Here is a 12526-nt window from a genome sequence, read left to right as displayed (position 1 = left end):
TTACTGCGTAGCCGTTGTCATTGGTAGTGGAGAAGGCTCTCCCTACCGATTATGGGACGGAAAAGTCCTCTCTCACGACCTGAGCGAGCGTCTCCGATAATTTTACGTCATGCTTTGGGCACTCTCCATAGGCTTTATCAAGACATTCATAAACGTGTCCTTCGTCGTCGGATTTATCGTTTGTCGGTGCGTAAACGTTGATTAGGCTGTAATTGAAGAATTTGCCCGTATCCTCAACACACAGATTCGTTCGCTAATGAGTTTCCACCGCATCACTCGCTTCATCTGCTTGCCCATCACTACGAAACCAATTCCATGCTCTGCTTTTCACCGCCGCTGTGATAGATGTTATACTTGAATGCAGTGTTGGTCGGGGTCCACGGCTCGAATTCACGTTCTCCGGATCTAGGCCATCGGACTTCTTGAATAGCAGCCACGTTCACTCCAACCTTTTGCAGTTCACGAGCCAGAAGGCTCACTCGTCAAGGTTCATTTAGGGTCTTGACATTCCAGGTACTGAGTTTCCAATCATAGTCCTTATTTCGTTGCCGGGTCGGTTGCCAAAATAACGTCTTTTTCTTCTATCTCCATTTTTCGTGGTATTTGAGTGGTTCAAGCTACCTTACGGGGTCGCGTTACCTACATCGCGATGATGGGCTGCCACCTTAGGTATAGCTGACGCGATACAGCATTTCGTTAATCAGCCGCTGGGTACCAAGCAGACGCTGTTTGAGCGCACCTCCTGGTGAACAGACGCTCGAGGGTACCTTCTCACTCTAGCTGATGTCAGAAGGCCAACAGTGCAGAGTGCACTACCAGCTAAGTACACAACCCTTAGCTGGCGGTCTTTTGTCATCGGACGACCCGTGGAAGCGGGAGATAGGGACTTGTGGGGACCAGAGCTCTGTTGGGCGCTCCTTCCTTGATGTCAACCCACCATTTTGCAGACAAAAAGGTTAAGATAGGCAAAATTTTGTCGATGTTCAAATCAGCATAACTTTGCGTAGAATAGTCCGATTTTGATGAAACTGGGACCTTCGGACGCGGAAACTGTTCTAGTATACTAACCTTGTGCAACACTCTAGATTGTCCATTGGCCACCGGAGATGTTCGGGTTTTCCGAGGGTATGTCAAAAATACATTTTTTTCTGCTGCTTGTCATTTTATGTGACGTTTACTCGCATCATGCTTTCCCCAGAAACTAGAACTAATATGCTGACCAATGCTGGCTGCAGATCGAAAATCCGTTAGGTATAAGCAGAGATATGGCTTTTTTCGTGAAAACGGTACGGGATGGGCCATACACCCTGAACAAATGTCACTTTTGCAGAACACCCGGAACCAGTTACAAATTGACCAGAGAGTCTTCCAGTTTTCATAATGTATTTTTTATGAAGATCCTATATTCATTGTCTTTGGAAAACATGAATTTTGACACCCACATATGCATGGTTCCAGAAACCGGCACCTCCTGGAAGGCCCTTGGAACCTGCTATAAGGGTGGCAGTGGACTCTATCATTCTGTAAATTTTTCTGTAATAATTAGCATTAGCATTAGCATTGTTACGGTGTAATTCGTAGATTGGACACTAGTGATACTCATGTTTCTTTTGAGATCCTTATCTAGAATGCTATCAGAAATCAAGAAGGGGAGTGGTCCTTGATTCCAGTCTTAAACAAAAATAACAAAAGCATGAGGATTACTACTCCTGGCCACGCCCATCTTCACCGTAACTAGGGAGAGGAAGGAAGTGTTGATGTAGTACTTACTTAACGAGAGGCCACCGACTTAGCGACACCCTCATAAGTACTACGAAGTTGGATAATGAGGAAGGTATTCGTTGGGTCAGGATTTGCCTGTAGCTGGCAATGTAACCGTGGTAGATCTTACCCCGTAACACACCACGTAAAGGTGTCTACCCAGCATTACGGGTCACAGAAAATTTTTCTGTAATAATTGTCTCGCAAAGCCATGAAGTCAGATACTCATATTTGCATTATTCCGATCTGTTGTCACTTCATCATGTTCCCGGAACCGTTTTTACGGAAATGGCCATATCTCTGCGTAGTTTTGATGGATTCTCGATCTACAGTCACCATTGGTCGGCATATTAGCTTCTGATGGTTCTGGTTTTATCGAAATCGGATTATTCTACGCGAAGTTATGTTGATTTGAATTTAGACATAATTTTACCTATCTCAACCTTTTTGTCTAACCCCTGTATATCCAAGGTAAACTTAGTTCCTCCACTGTTGAATCATGTACCCTTTTTGTCGACTCGGAATAAGGTTACGTAAATAGGGTAGCTGTTCCTATATCAATAACAATAAGGCAATGCGCATGATTTGCATTGATTCCACACCCAATAATCAAGAAACATGAGAATAATTATGCTCGGCTCACGTAATTTTTAATTGAAAACAATTTGGAAACTTTTAAAACGAAATTATTATCACATTATAGAAGCATTTAGCTAAAAAACGTCATCACCGCCATGTACCTATTTCAATAACATTCAAAAACAGTGAATCCTACAGTCTTGACCCGATCGTCGTCGAGCACAGTTTAACGTGACACGAGTGCTTTGATCAGTGCGCGTTTTTTCAATTCGGCTGGTGTTTGTCCGCTTGGCAGCCATTTCGATAAGTTTCGGACGATCGTTTCTCTCCTGTCTGCGTAAATGCGCTTGTGAACCCGGTTCCGTGCACGTGTGTCCAGTGTGAGTTGTTCCGGTGTGGAATCCGACGCGTCCTGACCACGGGGACCGGCGTTTTATCGAATTTTTGATTTGACTGTGACGTCATTCGGACGGTAACGCCGACTTTCGGCTGATGCGCGTAGAAAAAGTGACTAATTTTTTTCGGATTTTCGACCCGCGGGGCCCGGGCTCCGGAACACAGCGTTGGACGCGGCCCGATCCGTTCCGGGGAACCAGAGATTTGGCCAATTTTCGGTCCCGCTGAGAGTTTTGGTCAAAAAAGTGCGCGTTAGTGAATTCGGTGGAAACGCATGGTGGATGGCACGTCCATACCACTTTTCGTGGTGAACCCAATACGACTTGGGTAGTGCTTAGCAGCTGGGAGCTGCGGATAGAGTCAAAACGAGTGTCAAAGAATCTCCAAAGTCAAAAAGTATCCATCGCATCGAGAGAGGTTTTGTCCATTGAGTGCATACGAGAGAGTACACGTATAAATCAACTCATACTGCATATAGCTCATTTTGAACAAATTTCAATTTTATGGCGTCAATTTAAATATATCGGCGGATTCAACATAAGTGGATTGTATGAATTAATTTAACATTCGACACGTTAATTTATACGATGCGGAAAATTGACGAAATCTTTGTAATTAATTTTATAAAGATAAACATAATGATAATTCAATGTGAGAAAATCGTAGCGTGTACAGTGAACACTGAGAGGAAATTTGAGAGTTTAAAGCAAAATATCTTGAAAATTTGATTCGATCGAGTCCGCAGCTCCCAGCTCAGCAGTATTCATGTAGCAGTGTGTTGTTCGTGGTAAAGTGGATTGGTTCCTGTCGGATCATCAATAAAAACAATAACTCAGAAATAGTCGTACACTTTCTAAAGACATTTATTTTCCGACCGTCGAACTTGACACCATCTTTTATTCTAACCTTTTTGCATCGCGATCTCACTCTCGTCGTCTCTCGGTGTTTCCACGTTCATTCGCTAGGGTGACCAGTGCTGATCTACTTTAGCATTGGGCCTATCCCCGACATCCCCCCTTTACTTTTAACGTCGTATACTGTGTCAGTGTGGTAATCCTTCAGATATCCTGGTCTCCGTAACATCCGCAAACCTCGATTCGATCTCATATCCTTTCGTATTCCACTAAATTCGGCTCCCGCTTCATTTTATTTTGTTTCGAAGAAAGGAATTCAGTTGGTACATTGCCAGATAAATCATTGTTTGATGAATTTCCCGGTACAGGGAGTGGCTTCAGATGCGCCACATTTCTTTGCAGCACTCGTCCCGAAGTATTAGATTTAACCGTTGCTTCTGATCCTACTAGTTTTGTCACTGTATACTCTTCGGGTGCAAATGTTGTCGAGAGTTTATTCTCTTTCACAACTCGTTTCACCACAACAGTATCCCCCTCTGAAATATCTGAGGTCTTTGCATGACGTTTGTCATCCGCATAATCAGCATCTTTCTGTTTCCTTTCCCTGTCTCTATCTAATATCTCCTCCTCCTCCCCATTGGGTTGTTCACTGTAGCTGGGTAGCTTATCTCGGAACAATCGCTTGAACATCAACATTGAAGGTGCCACCCCTGTTGTTGCGTGTGGAGTTGAGTTATACATTAATAAAAATGATCTTAGGTCCCACATCCAATCCGAACTTGCTGTCTGTTGACTTATCTTAAGGTGTTTCAATATTGTTTTGTTCGCCCGTTCCACTTCACCGTTAGCTTGTGGCCAGTACGGCGTTGTTTTCCTCAGTGTTATACCATATTCATTACAATATAAACGCATTTCCTCGCTCACAAACTGTGGTCCATTATCCGACCTAATAGTTTCAGGCACTCCAAATCTGCTAAAAGTCTCATGCAGAGCCTGTACTGTGCGTTTCGCCGTTATTTGTTTCATAACAATTGTTTCTGTGAATCTACTGTAGTAGTCCACTAGCACGAACAGTGTATGGCCCGAAGGAGTGGTCCCATGAAATCAACCGCTATATCAACCCATGGTTTCTCGGGCATTTTAGTACTCTTTAAAGGCTCCGGTAGACCAAAAGAAGAAACAAGTATACACTGCTTACATTTCTTCACAATTTGCTCAACCTGCTTGTCGATGCACGGCCACCAAACTTTTTGACGCAGGCGACGCTTCATAGCCGCAATTCCCGGATGCGCCTCGTGAGCCACACTTAAAACCTCTTAGCAAAACACTATCGAAACTACAAAGCTCATCTGCATACGGTTTGTATTCTTTTTGCAGGCCTTTTATTGACCCTGATTGAAGACACCTTAGTACCTGTTGAAGCTCCTCATCACTAGCCGTTTCTTCCTTAACTTTTTGTAATGTGACTGCGATGGGGACTGATTGTGCCACCACATTCCGAATGTACTCCTCTCCTTTTTCATCAAAAGGCTCGGGAGATTGTTCGCAGAGTCTCGAAAAAACGTCAGCAAGGTTGGCAGACCCTGGAATGTGCTCAACATCATACGAATAGTTTTGTAGTTTTAGAACCCATCTCTCTATTCGAGCACAAGGCCGAGATTTTGGACTAAATAGGAACTTAAGAGCCTTGCAATCGGTTAACAGTGTGAATTTTACTCCCAGCAGGTACAAACGAAACTTCTCTACGCCCCAAGCAAGAGATAATGCTTCTCGCTCTGTTTGGAAATACTTCTTCTCCAGGTCAGTCAAAGCTTTGCTGGCGTATGAAATCACACGACTTGACCCTTTAGAATCTTCTTGAAGAAGTACAGCTCCTAGTCCTGTTGCGCTAGCGTCCGTCATAAGCTTGGTTCGGTCTTTAGGATTGAAAAACCCGAGATGATGTATTTGTGATATAACTGTTTTGATTAAGTCAAACGCTAGGCTTTCTTTTTGTGTCCATCTGTACGGAACTCCTGACCGGAGCAGGTGCCTCAATGGTTCAGTTTTCGATGCGAGATTTGGAATGAATCGGCCAACATAACAAATCATCCCCAGGAAACTACGAAGCTCTGATATATTCTGTGGTTCCCGAAAATTTTGAATTACGGAAAGTCTATCTTCAGTCGGTCGAACTCCGGAGATTGATAATTCGTGACCAAGAAATTCTAAGCATTCTACACCGTATATGCATTTTCCTTCGTTGAGTAGAATGTCATATTCCAAGAACCGCTTTAACACCGCTGCCAGTCTTTTATCATGTTCCTCTTTACTAGAGCCAAATACAATAGTGTCGTCCAGGTACACGATAACTATTTCAAGGCCAGCTGTAATTGTCTCCAATGTTTTCTGAAATAGTTCAGGGCCACAACTGACCCCGAACATCAAGCGTTTATACCTAAATGGGCAAATAATAAACAATTTTTATTTATACAAATTTAACTTTATTGCAAATCGAAATAAAACGAGAAAAACGGGTGTTTTAAAATACGCATGTCTACCTGTATAGCCCATACTTGGTGATAAATGTTGTAATCGGTCTTGACCTTTCGGACAGCTCCACCTGATAATAGGCATCCTTGATATCGAGTCTGGAAAACAGTACTGCCCCCGATATTGACGACAACAACTCATCTACAAGCGGTAAAGGGTGTGTTTCCCGGAGGACCGCTTGATTAGCCCGTCGCATGTCGACACAGAGGCAAACTTCTCCGGAATCTTTAAGCACGGGCACCACAGGTGACACCCATGGTGATGGCCCTGGAGCAGGCTCGATGATGTCGAGCTCTAGCAGTGTTCGAAGTTTCTCCTCAATCTTTTCTTCCATCGCAATTGGTGGACGTCGATACGGCTGTTGCACTGGCTGTACTTGGTCGTTGATCGGTATTTCTACCTCCACACCTCGCAGTTTTGGAAACGGGCTGCAGCGTTGTGTGTCGATTGCTTCAATGTCATATCCATATCCAACTTTAAGAACTTGTAGGTCCTTGGCTGTTTGATCACTTAACAAGCAGCGTTGACCATCCTCAACAACATAAAATTTCGCTCCCACTTTGTTGTTGCCTGCTTGGATGTCGGAGGTGAATGATCCAGCCACCTTCAATGGCTGCTTGGCCCCGTATGCCATAAGTGATCTGTCAATTTTAGTAGTAGCATCGCTAACATTCACTCCCGCTTCCTTCATTTGCTCCCAAACACTTCTTGTGATAATGTTAGCATCTGCGCCGGAATCGATCGTCATGGGGATATCCACTCCACCTACCTTAAAGTTGAAAACGTTTCGACCCATCGCATAAAACACAAAATCTTTCGATTGACCGTCTTCAATCTCCTCCTGGACCGCGCGAATACGTTTGGCTTGTGGTTCTGAGGAATTGTCATTGGCACGGCGCTTAAACCCTTGCCTTGCAGCATAGCATCTCTTTGCCCAGTGACCGAGTTTGCCACATGCCGCACATTTAGTCTGCTTTGCCGGACACTCGATGCTTCCTTGAACATGACCTCGCCGACCGCAACCGTAGCAAATGAAATTGTTCTGTTGGCGATCAGACTGCTTCCGATATTGAAAACCAGGTGAGTTGGTTGCTCTTCGATGAGTAAACGAACGGAAAGGCGGTTTTGCTACAGAATGAACTTCGAATTCAGGTCTTGTTTGTGTATTGGGTTTTACCAGCTTCTTTGACTGATCCCACGATTCAGCCATACTGGTTCCTAACGCAACGATCTCCTCAAGCGATCGATCTCTCTGAAGAAGTTTTGTCCGAAGTTCCTGCGACTTGCATCCTTGCGTGATGCGATCAGCAATTAGTTCGTCCACAACGCACGCATTGTAATTGCACCTCGAAATTTGCTTTCGCAAACGCATAACGAAATCCGTAAATCTTTCTTCAGGGTTTTGTACAATCTGATGAAAGATGTGCCGCTCATACGTCTTGCGACGGAACGGTTCAAAATAATCATCCAGGCTTTTAATCGCAACATCGTAATATGGTGGATCATTCGATACGTGTGGGACTTGATTAACCCCGGGCAAATGGCGTAACAATTCCTGGCCCACCAAGATACGCTAATTGCGCACGCTTATCGCGCTGTGTTTCGACATTTTGAGCAAGGAAGAACGACTCCAAATCATTTTTCCATAATTCCCATTCACCAGGAAGACTGCTAGCTTCCGAAGAGACATCGAAAGGCTTAATGCGGCTGTATGATGACATCCTGTGAAACATGTTTTTTTTTTGCAATCAAAGCGGAATACGCCATTTAGAAAAATATAATTCTAAAAATTGTGAGTCAATATGGTCCCAATGTTTTTCATCACATGTATATAAATATAAATAACAATACTACCAAGTAAAAAGGGTAATAAAACACAAGGGATTTTTCTATTTATTTATTTGTACGTCCTTTATATAAATATTAGCAGCAGAAGCTATTTCAATGACCGGGATTTTACTCCTTTTCGCATGGAAAACCCATACATTTTAATAATATAATACGTTTCCTGTATTTCATTATTCCATATGCTCTACTGACCATCTTTCGGTACACAACCAGCAATATATCACATGGTACACAACCAACTTTCATGTGGTACACAACCATAACGTGGTACATAACCATGACGAGGTACACAACCATCTCAAAGGTATATCACAATTCAGATGCCAAATCGCTAGGTACACAACCTCTATTTAGGTACACAACCTATCAAATTTCGTTTATCCTTCCAACGTCAAAGCAACATTTAGGTACATAACCATCGACGCGAAAACAACATTACACCATTTTATGTGATACACAATTTTCAGCTAATTTGACGGTTACTTCCGTTTTCCGTTCCGGTACACAACCTTCCACCAGTTCTTTCTCAGTAAAATAAAAATTCTTTAGTGAAATACAAGTATAGTTACTCACCTGCACTGCCGTTCAAATACTGGTTCAAAACTGTGATCAATATTATTAGATCATCCTGCTAAAATACTCATTTCACCGTGCCAGATTACACCCAACAATAATACAATTTTTTATATGTATTTGATGTTTGGTAATGAAAAAAACATTGGGAACCACCACTCACTGTACTCTTTCGTTTATTTCTATTCTTTTATTCATGTACTCACATTGCTTCCGAGGCAGACTTAACTTCTCTAGGCCTCCGCCCTTCGATGATTTCTGAACGTCGAAACTCGATTATCTCTTGTAGCACAGAATAAAAACTGAGCTGCCGAAGCAATTGTAACCTCACTTTATTTTTATGGCCTTGGTGGTGCACACTGGCTGCCGAGTTCCGGTTTTCATGGACCCTGAAGGTAGGTTTGGGCAACTCCAAATCCTACGACTCCAAGGTAGCAACAGTAAGCCCCTTTTTAATACGCCGTTCAGTCGAAGCATTTATTGGTGGAACAATTGATGGAGCAGCCAAAGAAAATCGTGGTGCATCCTACACCTTGAAGGTTCGTAGCAATGCGCAAGTCAAGCGTCTGCTTGAGATGCAGCAATTGAGTGATGGCACCCCAATTACTATCATCGAGCACCCACAACTCAACATCTCGAAGTGCGTGGTGTCGTGTATCGAAGTGATGGACATGACAGACGAGGAACTTTTGACCGAGCTACAAAACCAAGGAGTGAAGGAGCTTTACAGAATAAAGAAAAGAGACCAGAACGGTAAGCTAGTGAATACCCCGGCTATAATCCTCACCCTCACAGGTACAGTAATCCCGACGGCTGTGAACTTCGGCTGGATTCGCTGCCCAACTCGACCCTACTACTCCAACCCACTGCGCTGCTTCCGGTGTTGGGAGTACGTCCATACGGGAAAACGTTTCCCGAATGAACAGCAGACATGTGGTAACTGCGGTAAGGACCATCCGGTAGAGATAACTAGACGCTCTGACGACAGCACCATCGCACCAAGGCAGCAATGTCCCGATACTTCGTACTGTAAGTTTTGCCAAACGAACTCGCACCCTACCTCGAGCCGAAAATGCCCGCGTTACCTGAAGGAAGTTCAAATACAACGCGTAATGGTAGACCGCGGCATCCCATTTCCCCAAGCAAAACGCGAAATTGAGACCAGCTCCGGCACCCGCCAAGCCATCTCCTTTGCAACAGCAACGTCAGCCAGCAAGGACCTGGAAACCGAAGGATTAAAGAAAACGCTGAACGAAAACGCTAACATCATCAAGGACCTGAAAGCAAAGTGCGAAGACGACGAAGCGACCGTCAGCCAACTCCGAAAGGTAATAAAGCTCTTGCTAGATGCAAAAGAGCGCTTCGAGCTTTACAATCAAATCAACACCACACCACCAAGAATTGAAACAAAAAGAGGCGATCATCCAAGACTTACAAGCGAACAAACCCGAAGAAGAAGTGGTTAATGTGGAAGACTACGAGGAAGAAAATAAAGATAGAGCGCAGAAGAAAAATAAGGCTAATTTTGACAACAGTAAGCCCGACCCAAAATGGTATTCAATATACGGTGAGGAGGAGCGAGAAGAAGAAGAAGACGAAGAAAACATGGACATCACGAAAAGAATACCAAAACGCAGTCACACCAAGTGCGACTCCAGCGGATACAGCGATTCCGCTAATGGATCCTCTCCCAAGCGCAATGCAGGCAAACCCAAACGGCAAAAACCACACCAAAAGAAGACACCATCGCAATCGTAAATCAGGCAAGCTCGAAACGGAACACGGAACACCCAACTATAAATAACCAGGCACACCCAAATGGACCTTTCTTACGGACAATACTAATACGAAGGAACCCAATCACAACATGAGAAACTAGCAATGAACAACGGACCACCATAGGAGATTAATTATAAGATAAAACTAGACCGACTGACACCTTCTGGACCGCATTTTTTCAGTAACAATTATTGAACGTTATTTTCAAAATTATTCCATTAACATTATTATTGTAATACTATTTTATTCCGGAGACGAGCCAGCCTAGGGCTCCTTAATAAAGACACAAAAAAAAGAAAAGTTAATCCTCTGCTTGTACCTATATCAATAATACTGTTTCCAACATAAAATACGCACACTATTACTTGTAGCACACGTAACGATATGAATACAGTGATGCCGAATTCTTCAATGTTTTGTATTTAAGTTGAAATATAATTTCAAAATTGCAGTTTTTGTTGAAGTTTTTCAACTTATCAGTTTAATTTTATGTTTGTCATAGATTATCTTTTCGATATACCTTATTTTACAAACATAACAGTTGAATTTCACAATACAAGTTCAGTCAACCACTTTTTAAATGAAAATCTAAGTCAGTAATTTAAAGTAATTTTTCAGTAATTTAAAGTATGAAATTAGTTCAATTAGTTTAGAAATTCCGCGGAGTTCCGTAAAATTTCGTTTTTGATGGCGAAATTTATGTAAATTAGCGAAACAAAACGAAATCAAGAAATCAGATTTCGCCATGCTCAAATTCCGCGAAATTCCGTGGAATTTCGTTTCGAACCACCTGAAACGAAATGTTTCGAAATAACGCATATGCTTATATAATATAGAGTAGTATACAACAGGGCTGTCTCGCCCCACACACCTTCCTTTCTCTCCGGATTTTTTCATTAGTCTCCTGCAATTATATCTTGTATTTTGGTTTCTCTTCAATTGTAAATGTATTATTGAGCTTCTATTTTATTTAACTCTCGGTGATAATGCCACTATACAGATGCAATTGCCGAACGCAACATAAGGCATTTAAAGACCAAGGAAAATCGAAAACAATTTTAACCGGAATATTGTCCGATATTCAGGCTACAAACAGATATTTCTGGTTTGAACAGTTGAAGTTTCCCCAGACAGTTGTTCGCTCACCTCATCTATATGCTCCAAGACTCCAATTGCACGTTGGTCCTCCATGAGTATTGTCGTGGTCCTCTACCCGTAGAGGGCCGTCATATTTTGTAGGTGGTGAGTTAATGCAAAGTTAGTACAATTTTCTACCACGATGTTGTCGTGTCCATTTCCTGCTATTGGGCAAACCACAGCAACTCAACACCACGACCTTCTCCTACGAAATATGTTATTGTTGCGCTTATCTTTTTAGACTCTCGCAGCGGTCTTAATCTCGCAGGCTCGACTACGAAGGTAGACGTAAACATAGCCGCCATGTTAAAAGATGGGGAGAATTTTCCCGCTCAAAACAAAACCACGTGATTTTCGCCAAATGACAGCAATACTCGATTGTATTAGTGAGAGGCAACCGGAGTCATGGAGTACATGGAAAGTGTTTACCATGACAAGTGCATATGATAGGTGAGATTCTCATTGGCCCTCTCGTGTTTAGTGACTGTTGCGATTACCTGCGAAGCAACCAGCAGGAAGCCGCAGTATATTTTATATTTTCTCGAGATGCATAATACAAAACTGTAGGCTCACTCTCTCATCTGCAACTTTCCCATCTAGGGCCACGGCCAATGTATATGCCTCTTTACGATATCGGTTTATGTCATTTACCATACCCGTCTCAATCCCTACAGATGCTTCTCCGAATTCCTTTGCTGGTATTGATTTCATAGATCTTAAGTTAAACAAGGTACACGAACAATATAACCGTCGTAGTTTCAGCACTGAACTTCTTCCGAACCGAACTGTCTCACGAAGTTCGATTTGCCAAACTAAATAATGCGTTAGTTAGCACACGATCACGACCTTGTGCAGTACTGCTCCCGTTACTCAATCACATACATATTCTCTAAAAAAATAGTGATCGACATCACTATATGTACCACATTCCGAGTACTGACAAAATTTGAGACGATATTTTAGGAAACATCAGAGCTTGCGGAATATCAAATTCGCTATATGTAAAACTGTATCTGAAATTATACAAACATCCCTTTTACTCAAATTAATACATTCACTGATCGTGC

The sequence above is a fragment of the Armigeres subalbatus genome, chromosome 1, assembly GCF_024139115.2.
Source record: "Armigeres subalbatus isolate Guangzhou_Male chromosome 1, GZ_Asu_2, whole genome shotgun sequence".
NCBI lineage: Eukaryota > Metazoa > Arthropoda > Insecta > Diptera > Culicidae > Armigeres > Armigeres subalbatus.
The sequence above is the reverse complement of the archived record's forward strand: the minus strand, read 5'-3'. Positions refer to the sequence as shown.